At 36.5% G+C, this 24,469-nt stretch overlaps 1 protein-coding gene across 6 annotated transcripts in view; it reads right to left on the bottom strand.

Moving 5' to 3' along the window:
* TENM2 (teneurin transmembrane protein 2) overlaps positions 1–24,266 on the bottom strand; it is a 1,195,335-nt gene extending 1,171,069 nt beyond the window's left edge. For 5 of the 6 annotated variants that reach the window (XM_075996267.1, XM_075996268.1, XM_075996269.1 and 2 more), the window contains exon 1: positions 23,789–24,247. The gene's annotated coding sequence lies outside the window, so the exon portion shown is untranslated. Of the gene's footprint in view, positions 1–23,788 lie in introns of all 6 variants that reach the window. The other variant, XM_075996266.1, reaches the window with a different exon arrangement.
* Between the last annotated feature and the right edge of the window lie 203 nt (positions 24,267–24,469).

Here is a 24,469-nt window from a genome sequence, read left to right as displayed (position 1 = left end):
ATGAATGGTGATTATCAATCACAAATATACACCACAGTTTAAAGTAAACTGACATCGTGGTCACAATAAATTAAATTAATGCTACACGACAGAAGCTGGTCATTTGAGCCATGAAGTGATTTCAAGTAAAACTTTAAATATTAATGAGGAAATATAAACTGACCTATTCACTGACAATTAAACAACTCGGATTTGAGCACCAGAAATCATTTGCATAATGAAAATGCCCTTCCCCCAATTATTCAAATTACAGTTTAAAAGGAAAAGAACACTCAAGAAGAGGTTTTTATTTGTAGGGACGTTTTAATGAGGTGATAGGTATCTTAATAAGTGTTCTTGGGTGAAGACACCTGGATTATTAAGCAGAAATTTTGCTGTATCCTATATTAATTCATAGCAAGATTTTATCATGCCTGTTTAATTTATTAGAGACTTGAAGTACTTGGTATCACTTGCATGGTTTAAAGTAAACCAATTTAAACAAAAGATGAAATAAATGGTAAGTTTTGAAGATTTGAGTTTTTCAGATATTTTTCTTTTAGCTTAACAATAATTCACCACAAGTACAAATCAGGAAGATCTGCATGAAATTAACTTCAAAGCAGCTTTGCAAATGAGTCCTAGAGGGTTTTATGAAAAAATGTCACCAAGCAAAAAGAATTTTAAATATATTAATTGTATTGAATTATTTCATATGTAAAGGAACCTTAAATTAGAGGGAAAAATTCCCTATCATTGCAAAATGATCTCTTGAGTGTATAATACTCCTCAAGAAGAAACTCTCACCTGGAATAAGTAAAAGACATTATTATTATCCATTGATTATTAACAAATTTTGAATAGCTATAATTTATTTCATTCTAGATGGCTTTAATCCACAGACAGCTATAATTTTTCTCAAGATGAGACTTTTAAATATTAGTGTTAATTTTTCTATTGTAAAAATAAACAGTTAACATACAGCTTAGTGTCTCATATGATTAGTTTCATTTAGGCAATATAACAAGCTTTATAGATGTTTTTTCAAGTTATTTCACTTCTTCAGGCTCACATTTCCTCCTTGAGGAGGTTAAACTAAATGTTCTCCTAAGTAATTTACAGCTCTGAAATGGCTATGTTTCTCCAGTGATATTATTCTGAAAAAGACCATTTTTTCCAAGTTCTTTTTCATATGAACTACAGAGTCTGTCCAAAAATATCCCTTGTCATTTTACTGTTACAAGAAGGGTAAAATATTATTGTGAATAATAGAATCAATTTGATATAAGTGCAAAAAGAATTTTTATATGATATGAATTAAATCAACTCAAGCAAGTAACTCTTTCCATAAGTGACTCACTGAATAAGTAAAGGCAGGAACAGCAGAAAGCAAAATAAAATAAGCATTTGGAGACTCTAAAGAGATTTGTCTACATATAAAAAAAGAGGCAACTAAAAGGGTACTCAAATTCCAGCTATCAACGAGCTTGTACCATGCCCTTTGCTGTACAAAACAATCATTGCCACTGATACTATATGACTTCTTTTGATCCAATGGGCTGTTCTCATGCATAATATGGAAAGCAACATTTCCAAAAAAATCTGACAGGAGGGATTTGCAACTTGTTTTGGAAAAGCCTAAAATTTGATTAAATCCAATGGCCAAAGACTGTTCAAAAGTAAGGAAAATTTAACCTGTGTTTGTTATTACTGTTAATTTTTTTTAAATTCCACTTTGGATAGGTCTTGGACAATGCTCTTTTCCTGAAATAGTAGAAGGACAGATGTTCATGCATGTCATCGAACCTTCTCCAAGTCAGGATAGTCCTGGTCTGTAGAATAAAGAAATAAAGATTCAAAATCTGAGATTACTGACTATCCATTTGAGAATAAAAAACGTGAAATATGAATGCCTTGAGAATGATTTTTCTATAAGCTCTAGGAATAACCCATGATAGTTTTAATGTTAGGAGGTAATTTCCTTTCCATTATCAAACTTTAGTACCTTTAACAAAGGCTTACACATGAAGGCAATGAGACTAAGCTCTTTTCCATTGAAAACTTAAACCTGTAACAATGAAACTTCTGGGACTCTCATCAAATCAGGACTGTTTTAATTTGGAAATGTTCTACTTATGGGTATTGGAAAAATTTTGAGGTACCTTCTGAATTAGCCTGTATTACCATCTCAAAACATCTATAATAGAAACTAATCAATCAATCAACCAGTTAATTAACTAACCAATCAGCCAATGTACTGGCTAAATAACTAACCTGTCATTTTGTACCAGTCAAAATAGAAAGCCTGTAAATAAAAATAACACCACCACCACCACAAACAAGAAGGTCCACTGATCAGAGGGTTTCTAGTAAGTGAATTACAAAATGTTTTAAACTACCTGATCAAATTTTTGAAATAATAAATTTCTATGAATAGAACTAGGTGTTCCAACAAGCTTATCTGATACATGTAATCACAAATTTAACCATTTATTCCTAAAACAAGCTCTGTACAAGGTACTGGGAAGTCATCATGTATAAAAATATCTGCTTTAGATTTTCCAATCTGTTTTCTCCATTTTATTAAGTGATTCCTAATCAAGCAATCAGACCAGAATAATTATATGATACTCTCAAAAAGCAAGTCTATATTATGACCCAAACATCTGTTATTTTCTGCACAGAGAATTCTTTACCCATTACATTCTTGGAAAGGCTTTTCTTTAAGCAATAAATATGCAAGTTAAGTTTAGTAGTTAGAGGTTACTTTTGCATTATAAAGGTCTGGCTGTAGATTTCTTTCAAATATGTTCCCAATTATAGATTCTTAAATGTGATTTATTACACAAAACCTTCACATGAATAATCCAATCCATAAAGCAAACAGAAGTTAAAATCCCTGATTCTTAATTGCAATAGAAGAAAACCTCTAACAATCCAAACACGTTGACATTTGATAATTTTTTTTTCTTGTAGATCTTCCTAATGTCTATTTAGTTTTCACCTAATTTTTGTCTGGAGTAGGTATCCCTTTTCCCCATTTTCTGAATTCCCATTAACTGCTTAATCCGATCCAGCCCTGCCTTCCACTGTCTGTGACCTTGCTAAAACTTAACAATGGCTTTTTAATTGCCAAATCTGATTCGGATACCTTCCAATCCAAATCTTACAGACACCCCTGCAATATATAACACCAATCAAAATGTCCTTCATGAAACTCTTTTATGCTTTAGTTTTATAACATTCCTTTTACAGGCATCTCCTCCCTTGTCACGTTTCTATCTTCCCCACGCCTCCTTTTCCTCATCCTCTGCTGGAAATGCTGGCACTTCCCAATGCTCCATCACCAGCCCTATTCACTTCTCTCTTCTTCTTCTTGTAAGTTGCTTGGGCACTTTTGCTCACACTTACACCATCAGTGGGCTCTTGTCCACTTCACTCCCTTAAGCTTCAGACTCATATATCTAACAGTACAGGACATCCCTATTAAAGGCAACTCAAAATCAAAACTGGACTTTGAATCTTGTCCTTCAAAACTTGTTTTGTCCTGATGGATACTGTTCACCATCTATTGTATGCCCACCATAACCTTAAGGCACTCAGGGCTCTTCCCCCTTTCCTTCCACCTTCAATTAAGTCATGTTGATCCTTCTTCTTAAATATGTTCTAGATCCCTTGACTTCTCTCCATTCTAAGTTTCATCATTTGAATCAATGTGCTCAGTATCTCTCACCCAAGTAGCCACAGTGGTCTTTCACTGGACGCCCTGACTCCAAGCCTCAACCCATCCAACCTACCCTTAATCCCACCACCAGACAATCCGCCTTCAGTGTACCTCATTACTTTTGGGTGTGGTTCTAACATTTGTCCTCAAAAGATACTCTTTTTCAGCAAATGGCATCACCATTTACTCAATGCTCAAACCAGAACCCTAAAGGTTACCCTTGTTTTCTCTCTTACCTTCACTTCTTGCATCTAGTACTTCAGTGGCAGCTATCAACTGTGTCTCCAAAATATATCCCATATCCATTTGCATCTTACTACCTCTACCTCTTTCATCTGAGTTCATTATGTCTTGTCCAGAAAACTGTGAGTCTACTAATTGTTCTCCTCTTCCACTTTTGACATTCTATTTTCCAACTCTACAAAATAAATAGGGTTTTTTACATAAAAAATTTTTTTGGCAAACTCCAAACATATACTGAAATACTAATATATTATAATGAATATAAGATAACATAGCACAAAATATAATATCATAGCATTATGAATTCCCACAACTCATTAATTAACTTCATCATGGCCAATCCTATTTTCTCTATAACCTCACCTCCTCCATCTTACTATTATTTTGAAACAAAGTACAGATCTACTTCATATGCAAATTTCTCAATATGTATTTCTAAAACATCAGGCCTCCACTTTTTAAACAGACATATATTAATAATGTACCCAAAGAACCAAATTCCTTATTCTCATCTGTGTTCACATTTCTCTAATTGTCCATTTATTATAATAACTTGAATCAAGACCCAAACAAGTCCCATACTTTGTGCTGATTAATATGTCTCTTAAGGTTTTTATAATCTATAGGCTTCTCCTCTAGCAATATTTTTCTTGAAATTTTGTTCAAGAAACTGGATAGTTTTGTCCTTTAGAGTTTCAGGATAAAATCAGAATGGTACTGATTATATTCCTATAGTGCCATTTAAACATAGTCTGCTTTCCTGCTATCTCCTACAGATTATTGAAGCTGGAAGTTTAATATCTGTTCTTTTAAACTCAGGTTGATAGAGGTATAATTTAGATATGGTGACAATCAAGGAAGGGTGGTCATTTTTAAAAACATTACTATAATCATGGTACTCCTATGCTTAAAATCCTCTAATAAATTCTTCCTGTGTGAGAATAAGATCTTAAAAATCCTTACCATGGCCCACTATGCCATGGCCTGCCTGTCCTTCATGATCTGGCCACTAACCACCTCCCTAATCTCATCACTGACCATTCTCTTCCTCTCTGATCTCAGGTTAGCACATTTGGTCTTCTCTCCATTGCTTCAACATTACACTTGTATTCCCAGCTCAGGGATTTGCAGTCACTGCTCCTTTTGCCTGAAAGGATGCATACCTCTCCAAGGGCCTGACTCCTTGCTATTACTGATGTCCCAGCTCATAACATACCTTCGGAGAAGGCTTTTCTGTCCACCCTATCTAAATTAACATGCATGCACATAGATTTTCACTGATATACCTATATATCACTCCTTTTTGTCTTTAAAGTCCTTACCATGTTCTGAAATTATATACATCTTTTGTTTACTTATCTTTTTGCCTATCTCATCCCACTAGTCCATAAACTGCATGTTTATTTACTACCCTAGTGCTGAAATCAGAGCCTGGTACTTAGCATAAACTCAATAAATGTTTGTTGAGTGAATCAATGACTCAATGAATGGTCTGATTCCTACAATTTCCCTAATGCTCTTTCTTAGATATAGTGAATGAAGTCATCTGCTTTTCCAAATCCATCATATTGTCTCTGGTCTCTGCATCTCTGCCTATGATACCTGGGCAAAGTTATCTAACTTCTTTCTTTCCATCTCGGTTTTCTGTCTCATTCATTCAAACTTATTCTTTACATTTTAGTTAAATGTAAGAAGCCATCCGTTTATGTCACATCCACAATACACTGTACATATGATATATGCTGCATGTATTTGAGAGAGGGCCCTGTAGAATAACGGCCACAGTAAGGGTCTGGAGCCTCATGTTCTAGACTTCCATCTCTGCCCCATCACTTAAATATTCAGGCAAATAAACAGATTTCATTTCATAAAATCTTTTGGCCTCAGTTTCCTCCTCTTAAAAAGAATGGAGTTAGACCAGCCTGAACAAGAGCAAGACCCTGTCTCTACAAAAAATGGAAAAATAAGCCAGGTGTGGTGGCATATGCCTATAGTTCCAGCTACCTGGGAGATTGAGGCAGGAGGAGGATCACTTGAGCTCAGGACTCTGAGGTTGCAGTGAGCCATGATGACACCACTGCACTCTAGCCTTGGCAACAAAGTGAGACCCTGTCTCTACCAAAAAAAAAAAAAATCCACAAAACATGGGGTTAATATAATAACCTCATGGAACTCTTTTGAATATTATATGATACATGTAAAAATGCTTAAAACATTTACTCATAATAATATCTGTTCTTTTTCTTGCTATTATGTACTTTACTCAACATCACATATTGAACTGATCTGTGTCTGTTTCTTACTATTGGAGGTCTTCGATGGCATGGTGAGGCTAATGTTTTCTTGTTTTCATTTTTCTAATCCCAGCCCTGGGTGTGGCTTCTCAAACATCACAGTAGTCAACACATGTTTCTAAAGTGACTATAAATGAATCTGGTTTCCCTGGGCCAGAAATACCACCTGAGGAGAAGGGGATCAATAGTGTGTGAATAAAGACTAGTAACAGATGCCCTAATAATTCACTGATAAAAAAACAAATCAGTCAGGAATAACTGCTATCGTGCATGTTTGGAGGGGGGATGGGATAGCTAGTCCAACTTGCCTCCATGGATCAGAGAAAAGAATGGAAAGTTCAAATTCCTATCTAAGACCCCATTCTTTGAAAATATTTCCTTCCCACCTCAGAGGGAGACATTCAGCCTATTCTGCTATAAAGCCAAGAGCTACATAAGGAATGAAATTATTTCACCCAGGTACAAAATCTTCCCTTGTTTCTCATATTCAATAACCCATAAACATAAAAATCACAAAGCAGGCCAAACCACATAACATACAAACCCAGAAAGAAATGAGCACAGGTTTTTGTCACATTGTCCTTTAACCACTGCAAACCACACATTAGATAAAGGCCAGAAAACTTTTTCTGTAAAGGGGCAAATAGTAAATATTAAAATACTTAATAAACCTAAAGGCTCTGGGCTACACTAATTAACAATGCTGTTGTAGTGTAACAACCACTGAAAACATGCAATTGAATGGGTATGGTTGTATTCCAATAAAACTTTATTTATGGACACAGACATTTTAATTTTATATAATTGTAAGTGCCATAAAATATTATTTTTCATTTGATTATTTTTTCAACCATTTGAAAACATAAAAACAATTATTGGCTTATAAGAATTACTTAGTTATGCAAAAACAGGCACCAGGTCAAACTTGGCTCACAAGCCACAGTTTGCTGATCCTTACATTAAACCAATATTATTAGCTCTTTTCCTAACTTCTAGGAAAACACAATTTGCTTTGTAAATGCAAAGTGGTAATGTCAGATTTTCTCAAACTAAAAAGATTATTCCTATTGTAATTCCTATAAAGTAACTACTATAGCAACTCTTTTAGTTAATGTGATATATAAAAAATTAAAAAAAAAATAAAGTATCATCTTATTAAGCATTTGATGAGCAACGAATTCAAGGACCCTATTAATCCTAATTCCTCCGAATACTTATTGTTTTATGTCTGAACCTGTTAGTCTTATTTGTGACAATTTTTCCTCATTTATAAGAGAATAGAAAAAGCAATGATGAAATCCCAATATATATCATAAAACCAAGATAACTCATTCAATCAATTATGGTTTAAAAATAATCACATGGTATATTCTTCCTGTGTTGCCAAAGGAAAAGAAATCCATGTTGCTTTCACTCAAAAGATATTTATCGAGCATATACTATGTAAGCACAAGGCAAGGTGAAATACAGCAACCTTTCTTGGCATTTGTGCAAGAATCATCCATCTTTTTTTGTGCTTTTGCAAATAAGTGTCTGAAGCAGTTAAATGAAAAAATGTCATCATTATTTTGATAAACCTCAGAAGAAATGCAACCACCTTTGCTCAAGGATCAATATGACCCACTGTTTTCAAGACCCAAAGTTCTCCAGGGAGTGCTACAAATTGACAGGATGGTCTCTTAGTGCTTGATTTGACACGAGATACAGCAAAAGACACGTAAACCTGGAAGTGAAGAGCCTCATCTCAGATAGTTCCATATTGGTCAGACAAGCAGGGTGGCTCAAGAAGGCAACCTACCTCTTTCACAAGTCAATTGCGAATTACTCGCTCTAAATTGGCTCCACATCTGCGATTTTCAGTTCCTAGAGTACCCTCCAAATAACTGATCGTAGGGGAAAAAAAATAAAAGCCTGCTTTTCCTCCTGACCCACACCTTTCGGCGATCTGCCATTCCAAATCTCGAAGGACATGCAGATCTAAAAAGGGACACTTCTGGGACTCTATCAGAAAAATGGCATATCAAGAGTTTGGCATAAGGCTGTTTGAGTGCTGTCGGGCACGCAAACACACAAACTTATTCCAGTTTTGGAGACCTACAGAGTACATCTATGAAAGAAACTTGGTTCCAAGGGAGCCTGAAGTACTCAGCCCCAAACAAATGAGAATCAGGGAAACAGTGCCAAAGTTTTCTTTTGTTTATTTTCAAAGGAAATGAGAAATCTTAAAACAACAACAACAAAAAAAAGGAAGCCAAGACAATCACCTACAATACTAGCCCCTTTCTGGGAATTTGAAGGAAACTCAGTATTTGGCAATAGACATGAGTTACAAAAACTGAATTTGCTATCTTTCCGACAGCTTTTATCTAATCCACTCCATGTAGCTAGAGAGTTAGGAGATGTGGAAGGGAATGATAAATATAGATGCAGGTTGATATTTCGGGGTGCAGAGGCAACTTGGGCTTAATGCAACACGGCTGTGTGTGTATGATATGTGCATATATCTCGCATATACAAGCGTGCACACACACGTATGGGGAGAGAGGTAGGGAAAGAAAAAAAACAGTGAAAAAAAGATCCTCTTTCACATACAAATATTATACATAAACATACACAGATCTAGAAAGAGAGAACAGAGAACAAACCTATCATCTCTCACAGAAAAATAATTCCTGTCCTTTCAATCCTTCAAAAGCATGCTTCCTTTGAGCCTGGATTATTAGATAATTCCTACATTACTATTTTCCACAGATAGCCTCCCGAAATTGTGTCAGTTATTTAACGTGCAAGTTAAATTAGACGCCTTTCTCACCTGGCATAACTTTAAAACCCGGCGATTGTCTTTACCACACTTCAGGTTTCATGGAAAGTTCACCAGGTTGACATTTACTTACATGACTGAATTCTAAATAGGGATTAATAAAATGATTAATTTACTCTTTTTTTTTTTTCCTCCCTTCTCTCTCCTGTTTCCCCCATGAGTCATGGTTGGCCATCTACAAGAACAAAATATCTAACTGAGGAAAACTGTCTTCCAACCGCAGCATCTGTCTCCCTGGCAAGCGCAGCCGACAGTTGGGTCCTGGCTCTCGAATTTTCAAGAAGCTCTTTCGGGCTGAGCTACTGGTGGGCTCCCCATACTCCAAGGTGCAGCTTCCTACTGCTTCCTCCCAGTTGGAAAGATGGATTTGTATATATTTATCCTCCTGAGAATCTGCTATTGTGCAAATATCTCCAGTTGAGACCCTCGTGGGAGGGCTCACGTGACACAGGAGAACCCAGGCTCCTTTCCTTGCAAAATACCCATAAAATAGCTCCGCGGTTCCCAAGGGTCTGCTTCTGGGTATTATGTAAGCAGCTTCCCCTTTCAGAAAGGGAAAGAGATGCTTCAAGACACAGAACTAAAATTGCCCACAGCTCTCTAAGGGAATTTCAAAATAGCAAGTTGCTTAAATACCAAGGAAAGCACCTGGTTCCTCTCCAAGCCTAAAGATAGCCTGCAATCCTTTTAAGAAATATAAGCAGGAGTGGGGGAGGGGAGAGAGGAGTGGGGGAGGGGAGAGGAAGAAGTCAGAGCTGGCCCTGGGGAGACTGGAGACCACACAGAATAAATAATCGGGCAATGCACAACACAGCAAATGCTGTCATTTTTGAAATTCTATTAAAAAACTACTTAACCGAAGAAGTTTTATGTTTTGTTTTTGGAAAAGTGGTTAAGGTGGAGGCATATTTTTGTAGGCACGATATTCCAGTAACAGCACATCTGGCTTGTTTTAATTCAGAGCCTAAAATACTTCTGTCAGGCTCCCCTTTCCTTTCTTAAAAATTTCTTCCCAAATTTCACTTTCTTCAAACAATGACTCAACCTTAGACCCCCTGGAGGCTCCTGACTCTTACAAGAATTAGAAGAGATCTCCCATTATTATTAGATTCCACTTTAGAATGAGAAGAAAGCAGAAAGTGGGCACATAGGCCTGCCTTTCTGTTGCCTGAGATACTTTTGAAATTTGCCTTATTCAAAAGCTGGAATAGCGCAGAGTACCTTCAAACTAGGAACGAAAAAGCCTACTGGACCAATTATTTGTAACCCTCTCATTGAAAGTAAAAATAATTTAAACTCCCCAGAAGACCTGAAGGCATTTAAGAAAATCCAAGTAGTTCAGTACATTTAATATTTTCTAAGAATAAATACAGAGAAAAAGATTAAGGCTTCAAAGATCTCACTTATGTAAGTCTGACAACAACAAAAAATACACAGTGGAAAGGATTAATCTCAAACAAAACTTGGAAAAGAGGCTTTTGCAGAAAACTATTCCTCTGGCTAGATCTCCTTTGTTTACAAAAAGAAGTAGAATTTGTACCCATTATATATTCCTTCTTATGGTTTCCCTTGTGAACTGAGGTTGTTAAAGTAACATTGTAATTATCTTTTATCTATAACATGATTTATTTATCATATGAAATCCCTTTTTACATTTTTAGAGTTGTAATAATTGAATGTTCTTCTTAATAGTCGGAAAAAAATAACATTGGAATAGGAAACAAATATTTATTTCACCATTCCTTTTTCAAAAAGCTCTGAATATTACTCCAATAAAAAAAATATAGCTACACATTTTGTTTTAAACATTTAAAAAAATTTTTTTTTCAGTTTTAAAGGTCATATTTAGAACTGAACCAACTATGAATATGAATAAGTTGGAGGCCATGCCTAAAGCTGGTGTCTTTTCAAGTAAAAGACAAGACTTACTAATAGTTCCATTTGTTTTCCATTAAAAATCTACTCATTGTATTCACAGCAATCCACATGCCAGTATGTGAGCCTGCTTGGACAAAGCATTTGCTTTGTGTGTATCAGATGCAAAATTTACTTAAATTCCAGATAATTGCAAGTGCATCTGCTAGGCTTTGTCACTGGTCTATATGAACATTTTCACAGTGTATACAAAGAGCAATTATCCAACAACTAAAGAAAAAGAAACAGTCATTTCTGCAAATTATAGCCAGCTCCTTTATCAAGGAATAAGTTTGTGCTAAAAGAATACAACCCCTAAACACTTTTTTTAAATGAAATGTATTCACTCACATCACATACATTAACTATACAGAACAAAAAAGGGAGCTTTTTCAACTGTTAAATTACTAGGTCTGAAACAAGGATAACTGCAATTTCAAATAAAATTATCTCACAAAACATTAAAGTTTCCCCCTGGAGGAAAAAAAAAACACACACACACAAATACTGGATTTAAACCAATTTGACACACTGGTATATATTCGTATCCTCTATTCATGACAAAATGTTTCATCAATAGTCACTTACACTATTTATCATCAATTTTTAGTTCCCCAATTTGGGATATAAGCTCACAGAATCAAGAACATGAAGAAAAGTCAAAACAGGAAAGATCTGAAAGAAAAAAAAATCAAACAAAAAACTCAAAGTCTTAAAAGTCTTAATTTAAAAGTGTTTGCTCTAGACATTAAAAATTCAATTCCAAGCAGACCTAAGGCATTCCAGTTGGGCTATTCAGTCAGCATTTTCCTTTTTTTCTCTTTCACTCTTTCCTTTTTTTTCTCCTTTACCCTCTTTCTTTTTTTTAACTTCATGCACAATCCCATTTCAACTGTCACACCCAACACAACCAGCCTTCCTTCAAAGCCCAATCCAATTTTCAGACTTTTCCACCTCATGACAACTAAACAACATCAACGGCTCTCCTCTTCAAGGGCCTAATAAGGTAGATCTGTTCTTTTTAACAAATTCTCAAAGATATCCACAATGATCACAGTGGTATCATTAGAACAGAGAGTGAACTATTTAATACAAGACTAAAAAGTTTTTGTGACGTTTGACCTATTTGAAATCTATCAATTCAGTGGGCATTTATTTCCTGTTTCACCTTCATTTAAATATCTTCATTATCATTTTGTAAAATGTATTATGTTACCGACCAAAGCTATTAGTCAGTAAAAAACCACCTCCGAATTCCCCAAACTGGAGAACCATCATTATCATTAATATTTCATGGAACTGCATTAAATGAGACAATATTCAATATTTAACTATCTAATCCTACAGTAATTTATATTAGAAAATACCAACCATGTGAGAATTCAGCCAGCCGGATTATTTTATTGGATGAACCTTTGTCATTATTAATAACACTTCAGTATCTCATATTTTTTCAGCACGGAAAGTAACATCCAAGGACTGAAAGTGATTTTGTTTCTAATTAATTCTCAAAATCCGTGGGAGACAGTGATGGAAGGATAAATATATTAATTTAGAACTGGAGAATTAAAGTCTGAGCCTCCAGATGCAGAAGTTTTACTGGAGATGTGGATTATTGGGAGGGTCTTACACCTCATTAGATTTACTTAACAATTTAGTGAGGAAGACTCTTTTGAACCTCAGAGAGTCTGAACTATGGAAAAAAGAAATGTACTTTCATTTCTTTCAAGTACCACAATTACTAATTTAAAAACATATTTGTAAAATGTATCTGATACATGATGCAGAATTCCTTTTATGTATTTGCTTACTTTGTGTATTTATACATACACAAGTATCTGCCCATTCTAAGAGAATTAGCTTCTGATTCAGAACGAGAAGAGTTTGAGTGGGTAACATTTTAATATAACTCTTGGTGATAACAAAAAGAATTCTATAGGACAAACATAGAGATTGGCATTTGCTAAAATGAAAAGCATTTGGCTTAATACCTTTATAATCAGGAATGTCTTCCAATTCATTTTAAGCAACAGAGAAGTTCTTGTTGCTATTAACCTTTTAAGTTCATACTCCGAGGTACCTGCTATCTATCCCCTAAGATAACTACTGGTCACTCTCCATATAAGGAATAATGATACATATATGCTAGGGGCTTTTAAATCCATTTTGTTGAGTGCCCTTCCCCTTTTTATTTGAGGGAATTATATTATACGTATCTTGCCAGAAGTCAAAGCCCTTGTCTCTTAGGATAGACTATGGATAGAAATGGAAGGGCCAGACTCTCAATTTCCCAGACTTCCTAGTAAAAAAGGGTGTGGAACTCTATCTTAAGTATGAAGCCAACCAGATGAATGCAACAGCCAGAATTTTGAATGAAGAGCCAAGGACCCCCAAAAGCAAGAATGGGGGTGAGTTTCTTGCAGATATGGTTACAAACAACCACATCTCTCGGGCAGCAGTGCTGGCGATGCTAATGGTTTGGTCGGTAACATAATACATTTTACAAAATGATAATGAAGATATTTAAATGAAAGTGAAACAGGAAATAAATGCCCACTGAATTGATAGATTTCAAATAGGTCAAACGTCACAAAAACTTTTTAGTCTTGTCTTCAATAGCAAGAATGGGGGTGAGTTTCTTGCAGGTATGGTTACAAACAACCACATCTCTGGGGCAGCAGTGCTGAAGATGCTAATGGTCATGGGTGTCCAGAGTGAGGGATGCGGAGGACCTCACGTGGGCACCCAGGAGCAGTGGCAGAAGGAAAAGTGCCTGATTCCACATCTTTCTTGGTGATTCTGTTATTCTCTAACACATTCCTTTCCCATTTACATTAGCCAGAATTAGTCTCTTTACCTTACAAGTGAGAACATGACCTGATGCCAAAATCACATATAATTATTCAAATTGTGCAAATGTATTCTGTGTTGTTTAATTCTATAAACTGGTGGGAAATAAATTAAGAGATCCTGAAATATTGTGAATTGCAAAGAATATTGTCTTATCATAAACACTTCTCATCCAGAAGGACCCCAGCAGCAACAGATAAATGATCTCATAAATCCTTAGAAATTCATGTACCTAATGGAAAAAGACCCAAGAGTCAAAGTTTAAATAAGGAATGCATCACCTAAGGCTCTTGCTATTTTTTTTTTCCCCAGCCACTGCTTCTCTGATTCAGGTCCACAAGGAACAGAAGATGGAAAAGAAATTTTGATGGTTTAGCTGTGATTTACTGGAAATGAGATACATACATCTTGAAAATCACAGTCAAAATGAGCATTAATCAAGAGCCTGATCGGTGGTATCAAAAGTCAGAGCTGACTGCCCAAGTCCAGGAAGCTATTATCCGGGGCTGTGGAAAGGGTCAGTGCCTCTGAGCACTCTTCCTCTGGCATCCACTTTCAGAGCTATTCACCTGCTACTTTTCAAGAATATTACTCTTCCTCCAAATGAGTGATAAAAGGTGAATCTAAGAGCACGAACAAGTTTTGAAAAGTAAATCCCAGAACCTACATATTCACCATATGCTTTTGAGTTCAACAGGGGAAAAAATTCTTTTAGAGAACATTTTTCATCCATGGAATATTTGGGGAATATTTGAAAGTTTTCTTTCCTTCCCAATTCCTAACATTTTTTTTTAAATCCCTTCTTAAAAAAAAAAGTAAATCATAAATTGATTCATTGCTCATGAAAATGTAAATTGACAGCTTTGGGGCATGGAGTCATTTATCCATCCCCTGATTAAATTTACACAGGCCACAGGCACATCCTAAAAGTGACCAGCATAAGAATTTGCCCTTACTCTGAAACCTAGATGTGAACAATGATGTGACTCTTCTTGGCAAGGACACACAGTTTAATACTGGCCCTCTGGCTTTACCCTTTACTTAATCATGTCTGTTATTAGGTTGATCTGAATGTTTTTTGAAAAAGGAAATAAAGCCGAGAAGGTATATCCTTGACCTTGCCTAAAGCTATGCTTTTCTCAGAGTAAATATATTTGGAGTTCCAGGGCTATGCTATTAATGCACACATACTACAACAACAACAAAACTACCAAACTTCTGTAATTAAAGCATTATTTTATAGATACGCACACACACAATAGTACAATTGCCTACAGGCTATAAGCTTCTAGAGCAGAGACCAATCAGATACACACATACCCCCCAAACTGTGTAGGATTCTGTGTACACCCCATGGGGGCTTAATAAACACTTATGAATTGACTGACAAGAGAAAACCCAAGAAATGACAACCTTCAGGGTAGCCGTAACACAATTTTAACTTGAAAATTGCCCAGGAATAGACTTCACAATCTATGGGAACATACACAAATCATATAAAAAGAACCAGTGCCCCTCATATACCTAGAGTGGCCTTAGGGAATAGCTTAGTGAAAAATCACTGTTGTAGGAAGAAGAGTTCAGGCTATCTATTTACTGTTTGGCTTCTGCTGTGAATCCAGCTGTGAGCAACTTTTATTCTGTAATAACCTGTATTATAATATAATATAATAAATATAATATAATATAACAATAACTCACAGAATAGGTTTTAAAATACAGATTAGAACAAATGCAAAAATTTGTTCATCTCTAATACTTCTTGCTAAGTCTCCAAGTATCAAACCACCCTCCCTGTTTCAATCCCCAAGATTCATGTTACCATTTTAATTTCCCTGAAGCCAAAGGAAACAAAAGCATAATGTACAATGCTTAAATCGTTTTTTCAACAGTAGTTTCCCAAAATAAATGGTAATTTGCAATAAATTGTAATTTTCCCAGTGACTTCTCTAAACGATCCATTAAAGGTATGCCACAATTCTTTTTTTTTTTTTTTTTTTATTTTATTTTATTTTTTTTTTAAAGTTTTTTTTTTTTTTTTTGAGACAGAGTCTCGCTTTGTTGCCCAGGCTAGAGTGAGTGCCGTGGCGTCAGCCTAGCTCACAGCAACCTCAAACTCCTGGGCTCGAGCGATCCTTCTGCCTCAGCCTCCCTGGTAGCTGGGACTACAGGCATGTGCCACCATGCCCGGCTAATTTTTTATATATATATCAGTTGGCCAATTGATTTCTTTCTATTTATAGTAGAGACGGGGTCTCGCTCTTGCTCAGGCTGGTTTTGAACTCCTGACCTTGAGCAATCCGCCTGCCTCGGCCTCCCAAGAGCTAGGATTACAGGCGTGAGCCACAGCGCCCGGCCCACAATTCTTAAAACACATTTCACTCAGTGTTTCCTAGAAGACAACTTTCAAAGGCCTCAAGTTCAAAAGTGGTTTGTTTCCCTCCCTAAAGTTCATTTCATATAGGCCTTCCACCTTGAGGATGTGAATGGAACAGTCGTAAAAAAAATTAGTGGTCACTGGAACTGAAGAATTACATAAATAAGATGACATTGTCTGTTAACAATTTAGCTTTGCCACATCTCCTAGAAAAGGTAGTTATTTCAGGTATTATCTATTTTGAAGAGCAATTTCTACACTGACAAATTTCCAAAAGTGTATGGTAAGAGTGAGTGGGGGAAAAAAAGTACAAAATAAGCCATGCTCAAGATTGATCCCATTAAACTGAGAGGTGGGATTTAAAAAAACAAAAAGAGAAGAAGAGAAAACCATTTTGTGATGAGGAATTTTTTTTTTTTTTAACAAAAATACACAAGACTCAAAATCAGTCTGTATATGTCTTTACCATCAAAGGCCAAACGTAAAATGTATTTTAATTCACTACATTAGTGGTGCTGTCTTAGGATTCTCTCATTTGAGTTACTCATAAAAATCAATAAGACTTTGCAAACACTTGCACAAAACCTTGCACATCACCTTACCTTTCATGCTCACCCTTCCCCATCCCAGCCCACCATCCATCCCTTCCACCTTTGTTCCCCAGTGTACAGCCAAGGGGTGGGCTGGGTCATCTGCTTTGTCAAATAATTTGAGTTAGTTTTCCAACACATGCCTTTGAATATCTAAATCATTATTTGTTCCCAAGAGTACAGCATCTTATATTTTTTCCTAACATTATTTCAAGTGGTTAGGAAAAAGCCTAACCTTTTTTCTAGATTTTCCTATGTCAAGCCAAACACACCTCCCTTTTTAGGATGTGGCCTTTCGTATTTTAGATTATCACCTTCATAGCAATGAGAAAGAATACTTTTCTTTTTTTTTTTTTTTTTTTTTTTTTTTTTTTTTTTGAGACAGAGTCTCACTTTGTTGCCCAGGCTAGAGTGAGTGCCGTGGCGTCAGCCTAGCTCACAGCAACCTCAAACTCCTGGGCTCGAGTGATCCTTCTGCCTCAGCCTCCCGGGTAGCTGGGACTACAGGCATGCGCCACCATGCCCGGCTAATTTTTTATATATATATCAGTTGGCCAATTAATTTCTTTCTATTTATAGTAGAGACGGGGTCTCGCTCTTGCTCAGGCTGGTTTTGAACTCCTGACCTTGAGCAATCCGCCCGCCTCGACCTCCCAAGAGCTAGGATTACAGGCGTGAGCCACAGCGCCCGGCCAGAATACTTTTCTTTTTTCCTTGTTTTCTTGTCTCCTCTGGACTGTGAGAAGTGATGATGGATCATTTTTCCACAATCATCCACGGCCCTCTCCGTGGCCACATGCAAATTCACCAATGGATAATTAAGCAACAGACATATCCAATAAATATAATAAATAAATTTGATTTTTTCCCCTTAGTAATTGGTTTCATCTGACTGAGTCTGATTATGTGTGGGGATATATAAATAGGATTAGAAAGGAGAAAAATTAGATGCTGGGTCACACAAATGGTAGACTCCTAACCACTGTGAAATGTTTGTCTAATAATTATGTTGTTATTACTCTTAGCGTTAAAATATAGAGAAGCAGCCTTCTCAAGAAGTTTCAGCGAGGTTAAAAATAAAACTGGAGGCATGATCATTAATGTAAGGAAATGGTAGCCAACTACAGAATAAATTGTCCTCTCATATGTATCCTCTACCCATACACCCTTTCCTTGCACCTCTATCAATTCCATGCCAGGAGTACCAACTTTTGGCTGAGGTCTCCAATTCCATGTGTCATATCACAACAGTCTCTATGAATAGAGACATAGAAATAGAGACATAGAAATGAATTGGACATACTGGAACGCAGAGAATGAGTGGATATTTGTATACAGCTACTGGCTGAGCAAATCCCAAAATGAAACAAAATTAAATCACCTTTCTAATATATTCTAGACACAAAGAGTAAAGCTTTATCTTATTTTTTTTTTTAAAAGCACTGACCCCCATTTCCATTTGCTTTCTTAGGCACCCTCTGGGATGTCTAAGAAATTTCTCTTACTAGCAGATTTAGCTCTTAGCAGTACACAGTACTTCATCTGTCTTGGGAATCCAAAAACTGCTTATTGAAGAAATAAAAAAAATATAAATAAAGACTGAAATATATTTTCCTGTACCTTTAATTTGCCCATGTTTCTTCTAAGTAATTCCTACTGAAATGCGTAGTGTATAACTATGTACTCTTACATTTGAAATGGCTTAGAAAAATTATCATAATTAAGATCAGGAAGTCTGTTGCAATGAGTTCTCTAGCAATAATTATGATTTTAGCTATGTAGATATTTACTATTTGAATTAGCCATATGCACAGATATAGCTATCTTCTCTAATGGTTCAGTTTCATTCTTAGAAATAATCTAGGAACCTAACTTGACTGTTTACAACATTTACACTGTAATTTTAAAATGTTTTTTTTTAATGTTACAAATATAGGAAGCAGTTTATACAATTTTCTGAAATGATTATTTTACATTATGGGATTTTTTTTAACCTCTGCCAAAATCATTTCTATTTAATGGTATACTTCTTTTCTCTACATATATTTTTATTTCTCTAATTGAAGTAGGAGAGTCGAAACATTGAGTATCATGAAGTCCTAAGCAATAAGCCTTTTCCAAAAGAATCCTGTATAGAATTGTGCTATCTAAAGATTTAGAATCAGGACACTATCGTTAGTATTGATTTCATCTTCATCATATGAATGATATTCTCCAACTTCAGTCCTTGGCTACTAACAGGTAAATTAAAGATTGAAAAACCTAAATAATAATAATAAAAAGAAATGACTTATTCTTTTGAACCAAATTCATAAACAAGTTCTTTATTTTACAGGGTATACAACTCCCTTTTATATAACTTAAAAATAAGTGTTTTACAAAGATCATATTAAACAGAAATGAAATATACAAAATTTCTAATTTTTTAAAATAAGTGTAAGTTTACATATAGCTAAATAATGTAGTCAGCAGAGCAGTAAAACAGTCTGGCTTTTGGAAAGCTGAGTTTTAAACTTTTATAGATCTGTATCACATTCCAGAAATAATAAGCACATATAATGAGAAGAACAAGTGAGCTGAAAACTTCATATTATGTCCCCAAAACCTATAGCAGAACTAAATTAGAGACGGGAGAGTAGCACTGGGCAGTGTCCATAGGTCACTTAAACAAATATCCAGGACAGCCAAGCCTCCTCCCAAACAATCGCAGTCAAGTCCTGGGAAGTCTCAGCTTCCAAAGAAACCAACTCTCTCTGCTCCCAAACAACGAACTGCTATATTTTCCAAGACAAAAGTGATTCGTTAACAACCACCACGAATATTCTGGCAGGAGCCACACAGTGTTGATAAGATGAGGATGCTGTCAACTGTTCATCAAGGATCAATTCATATTGTTCAGGAGAAAAAGAAAATCTTTACCGGGGAAGAGATTCTACTTTAACATATTAGCTGCATTATTTGGTTTCAATTTCTCTTTAGTAAGCTCACAAAGAAAAAAGTTAAAAACACCTGCTCTCTGTTCACTCATAGTACAGCAGGAAAGCACATTACTCTACTTTTTTCCTGATAATTCTTTTTGCCTAAACGTCTCATAATTCTACACTTAGGAGAGGTGGACCAGTGTAAGTCTGTGAGTAAAAATGAAGGAACTTTATTTGCACACTATTTCTCAAGGGGCTTCAATTTTTGCCATTAAGAATTCATAAAAAGGATGCAATATCTCATTTTCAGAATCACATTGGAATATGCAATATATTAAAGAGATTAGGGTTGTAACCTGAATTTTAGGGAAAACATTTTGTAACTTTCTGAAATCTTTTGGAAAAATGAGCAGGACCCAATATAAGGTTCGCCTGTACACACTCATAGCACAGCTAAAATAATTATGTTGAGTAGTGGTTTATCTTTCTTAGGTAGAGAAAACAACAACCCAAAATAACAAAAAAAAGTATTTTACTGATAGTGCATAGTACTGAACAACATGAGCATTCCTTTTATAAAGCAAAATAGAAACCAGAAGTACAAAGAATATTTTGACAAAGCTACTATTTGCTCTTACTACATAAGAATCTTATAAAATTCCTGTTGGCTTCTCAAAATTTTAAGTGGGGTATTATCTAGTTAGAAAATAGATCACATGTAATCAAATATTGCTATGCCCCTTACCACTGAGAATATATCAAAAGACACATCCCCTCCCTGAAAAACAGAGGTCTTGCAAGGTTCCCTAAAGGTTGGTAATCTGTGGTATGTATACTGAGTGCAGAATGGAGAGTTTCTCTTCCTGAATACATCAGGGCTACTAGGAACCAGGAGTTCAAAGAATTAAACTGTTGCTTTACACAAAGTAACGTGAGACAATGAGACATTGCTTTTCACACTGTCCCCTTTGAGGTGAGTAGCTTGACACTAAGTTGTGCCTCTTTAAAGCTGACTTTAAGTTTCAGCTGTCAAGTGGGAGGGATAAAAAGGCCCTTGGAAATGACCTTGACCAGAAATTCACCAGAAATCACTTCTCAAAATTAGCCTGCACAGAATAGAAAACAATGAAAAAGCTAGCCAAACAGGTTTTCCTTGAAAACACACAAGTAGTTCAAAGTTCCCTTCAATTACACAATGAAAAAAAAAAAAAGCAATTAATTTTAAGAAACATTCAGTAGCTCTAGCATAATAAACACTTCACACATGCAGAGAAAAACCTCCATTCTTATCAAAATGAAAATGGGAACTCTCACAATAAAGGCAAATGTGATTGTCAAGTTCCATGAATTAATAGTCACAGATACCTGTCTTTCTACATAGCCTTCTTCCCAAAAGGAGTTACCCTGTCCCACGATGTCCAATGCCATGCTTTAGCAAATGCTGAAATTCAACATGAAGACCAGTTGGAAGTAAACTACCTAATTTACCAACAAGCCTATCAAGATGATGGTATTATTTTGTTACATTAACCTGAAATCAACACCAGGCACAAAAAGTTAAAATGAACTTAGTAAAGATTTAATGAAAAACCTAATAACTATAACAGTAATAAGCCCACCAACAAGCCACAAACATGACACCACACAGAACCACGTACAAGTAATACAAATCTAGTTGATGGAATAGTAATCTAACCTGGCATCACACCCAAAACGTAGCCATGTTTAATATTTTAACACAAATTCTCAGAGCTTTTCAGAAGTTGCCAGGAAACTAGAAGTAGAAAGGGGTGAGTGAGTAAAAAAACAATCTGAGTAGGAAAGAATAGATTCTTTAAATCAATGTGCTCTTGGTCTTCACATCTAGTGAAGGTACTGATACTGAAGCTAATTTTGATGTTTCATAAATAAATTCATGCCCTGAATATATTATGTAACAATTAGAATTCTTGCCCCATGGGCCCAGCAAAATAAGTCTTTAGTCTGGTCAGTTATCTCTTTGCGCCCATGTGTGTGGAATATGCCAGAGAAATAACACAGCCGCTCAGCATGGGGTATATTGCTTTTTGTTTTTGGTCCTAGAATGAGAGAATCATGATGGTTTAGATGCCTTGTGTTTTTAGGATTGAAGTTTACTATACAAATTCATTTTTTTAATACCCAGACAAACAAATGCTTCACTCATAGACAACTGTGATCTTAATGAATAGAAGTTGTTTCTCCCCTACCCCACCTTGATCAAAATGGTAAATCTGAGGGTCCATGAAAATATTTTAACATGGCAATATTCCCATTTCAAGGGATCCGTGAATAAGCTGAGCTTTCATTCTAAATAAAATGCCTTATTACTATCAGCAGACTACAAAAGAATAAGTAAGCCTTCAATCTCAGAAATTCTGTTCACAATTTTAAGAAAAGCTTTTGTCAACACAGGGGACCCAGAACAGGTGAATTTGCTTGGTATCTTTGAGTAAGGTTTTCTTCTATGTATAAGAAGATCTGACTAGTTAATTTACAGTTTTTGTTCTTTAGTCCCGAACTGCACTGTTTTATGCAGTTTTTCCAACATCAGCTAAGTTTACATTAAAACAAAGTTTAACAGTATTATACAAATGTACTCTTTGCAAATAGGTAACGTGCCACTCTTTGATGTGGCAACCGCGTAGCAGAGGGAGGCTTCCTTAAATAACAAAAATTTCCCTCTTTAAAATGCATGTGCCTCAGAGTACTTCTGAACTGGATGGCCTCACCTGAGTCTAGAGTTCAGAGCTCATCAAGATGATAACACAGGTACTGAAACTGCAACCTGCTGTACCACAAAGTCCTCCTCCCTACATTAAGCTGCCATTAGAGTAGTTCACTTTTCCATGGCTTGGCAGAAATTTTACAACCAAAAACTGATTCCTTTCTAAATTGCTGATTTGCCTTTACTTACTGGCCCTTCAGGTTTTCAACTGAACTGGGACTGAAAACTTAGGAGGGAAAAAAAAAGCAAAACAAACGAAACCTGGTAACTGCTAAGAACCCTCCAAAGAACTTCAATGATACCAATGCATTAAAGAACTGTTGTGTATTAATTTTTAAATAATATTTAAAACAGATCCTGGCAGCAGGAGTTACAAAGTGAGTTCTATTTTTAAGAAAAGAGTTAGGGTTCAATTTGCATGCATTATGCTGGCTATTTTGAATAATTTTATTCCATGTGTATGGCAGAACCCCCAACCCCATCCCCCAATTGACAAGATGCCACTTCAAGTAACATCTAAGAGAGGGCTGATTTGGGGTTAGAAATCGCTGTACATGTCTCACAATTTTGAATAAAACAATACCAGCAATCTTCCTCTTTCTCCATAGCCCTAAATTTATTATTAAGTAAATTTAGCAATAGCTCAAATGCTGGAGAACAAACAGGACAGTATGTGATGCACTAAAACCACTTATATGTTTATTATCTTTGCAAGCAACATGAGTAGTGATGTCTATTATTGCCTCCTGCAAATCTGCAGCAATGTGATGCAAAACAGCATTTTTAAGAAATTCTCTTTTGGAATGCAAATGATCCTTCCTGCAATTTTGAATATTTTAGCCAGCATGTACCATACAGTAGTTCTGGAATCACTGGCATCTGTCATGCTGTCAAAACTGAGTCAAATGCATTGTAATCCTGGAGAACGATAACCTTAAACAGCAATGCAACGTTAAAATGCATCCTAAAAAAAAATCTCTATAATTGCGATGAACATTAGAGAGAAACCGGCAGTCCTTCTGCAGGGAAATAACAGTCTGCTCTACCAATCTTTCACACACCCCCCCTGAAACTCATGCAACTAATGATGACCTCCCGAAGTGCCGAATTTAAATGTTCCAGCATTCATCTGAGGATGAAGGAGGAAAAAAAAAATACACAGAAAACCATGAAACAAGTTGTAAACTGCACAAACGCAAGGAGAGAAAGAGAACTGCAGCTGATTCAGGAGCGATTGCAGAATGAGGAGCAACAGAAAGGAAACAGGGAAGAAAGAAAAGGGGGAAAAAAGCCTTAAGCATTAAAGAGTAAGAAGTGAAAAACATTTACCAGCAGCTCGGTCAGTAGCTTCGCTCCCTGACACCATCTACATAGAGAGATAACTTAGCCTAGAGTCTTCGGTCCCAGCTCGCTTTGGAGCAAAATTCCTTCACTTCGAGGGGGTAACACACACCCTCAAGAAAGAAAGAGAGAGGGAAAGAAGGGGAAAAAATAATCCCAAAGACCAAGACAGGCTTTCCCCCTCCTCCCTCTTACCCGCCCCCCGGACTCCCCAAACGGTGCTCGCTTCTGCACAGTTCTGCCGGCTGTGCCGCTGAGCCGCTGCCGCTGCTGCCGATGTTGCCGCGGCTGCTGCTGCTGCTGCTGCTGCTGCTGCTGCTACTTCGGAAACGATTAGGAGGAGGACGCCCAAGCACGACCTGAGCCTGCGAGCCACCCAGGACCAATGTGCAACCTGCTCTGGAATCAAACCCATAACACACGCACGCACACCCAGTGGCTCCTGCACGCGAGCCCTCGCGCGCACACACGCGCCCGCCCGCGCGCCGCACAGACCCACACACGCGCACACACATGCACACACGCGCGCGCGCGCACACATCTAAACACACACACACACACACACACACACACACATACAGACGCACGCACGCACACACACAGCGCCGCGCACCGCCCGCCCGCACGGTCCCTGAATGGGGAGTGCGAGCCAATCCCCGGGCCCGAGCG

Source organism: Microcebus murinus, chromosome 21 (assembly GCF_040939455.1).
Source record: "Microcebus murinus isolate Inina chromosome 21, M.murinus_Inina_mat1.0, whole genome shotgun sequence".
NCBI classification, from domain to species: Eukaryota; Metazoa; Chordata; class Mammalia; order Primates; family Cheirogaleidae; genus Microcebus; species Microcebus murinus.
The sequence above is the reverse complement of the archived record's forward strand: the minus strand, read 5'-3'. Positions and strand labels throughout refer to the sequence as shown.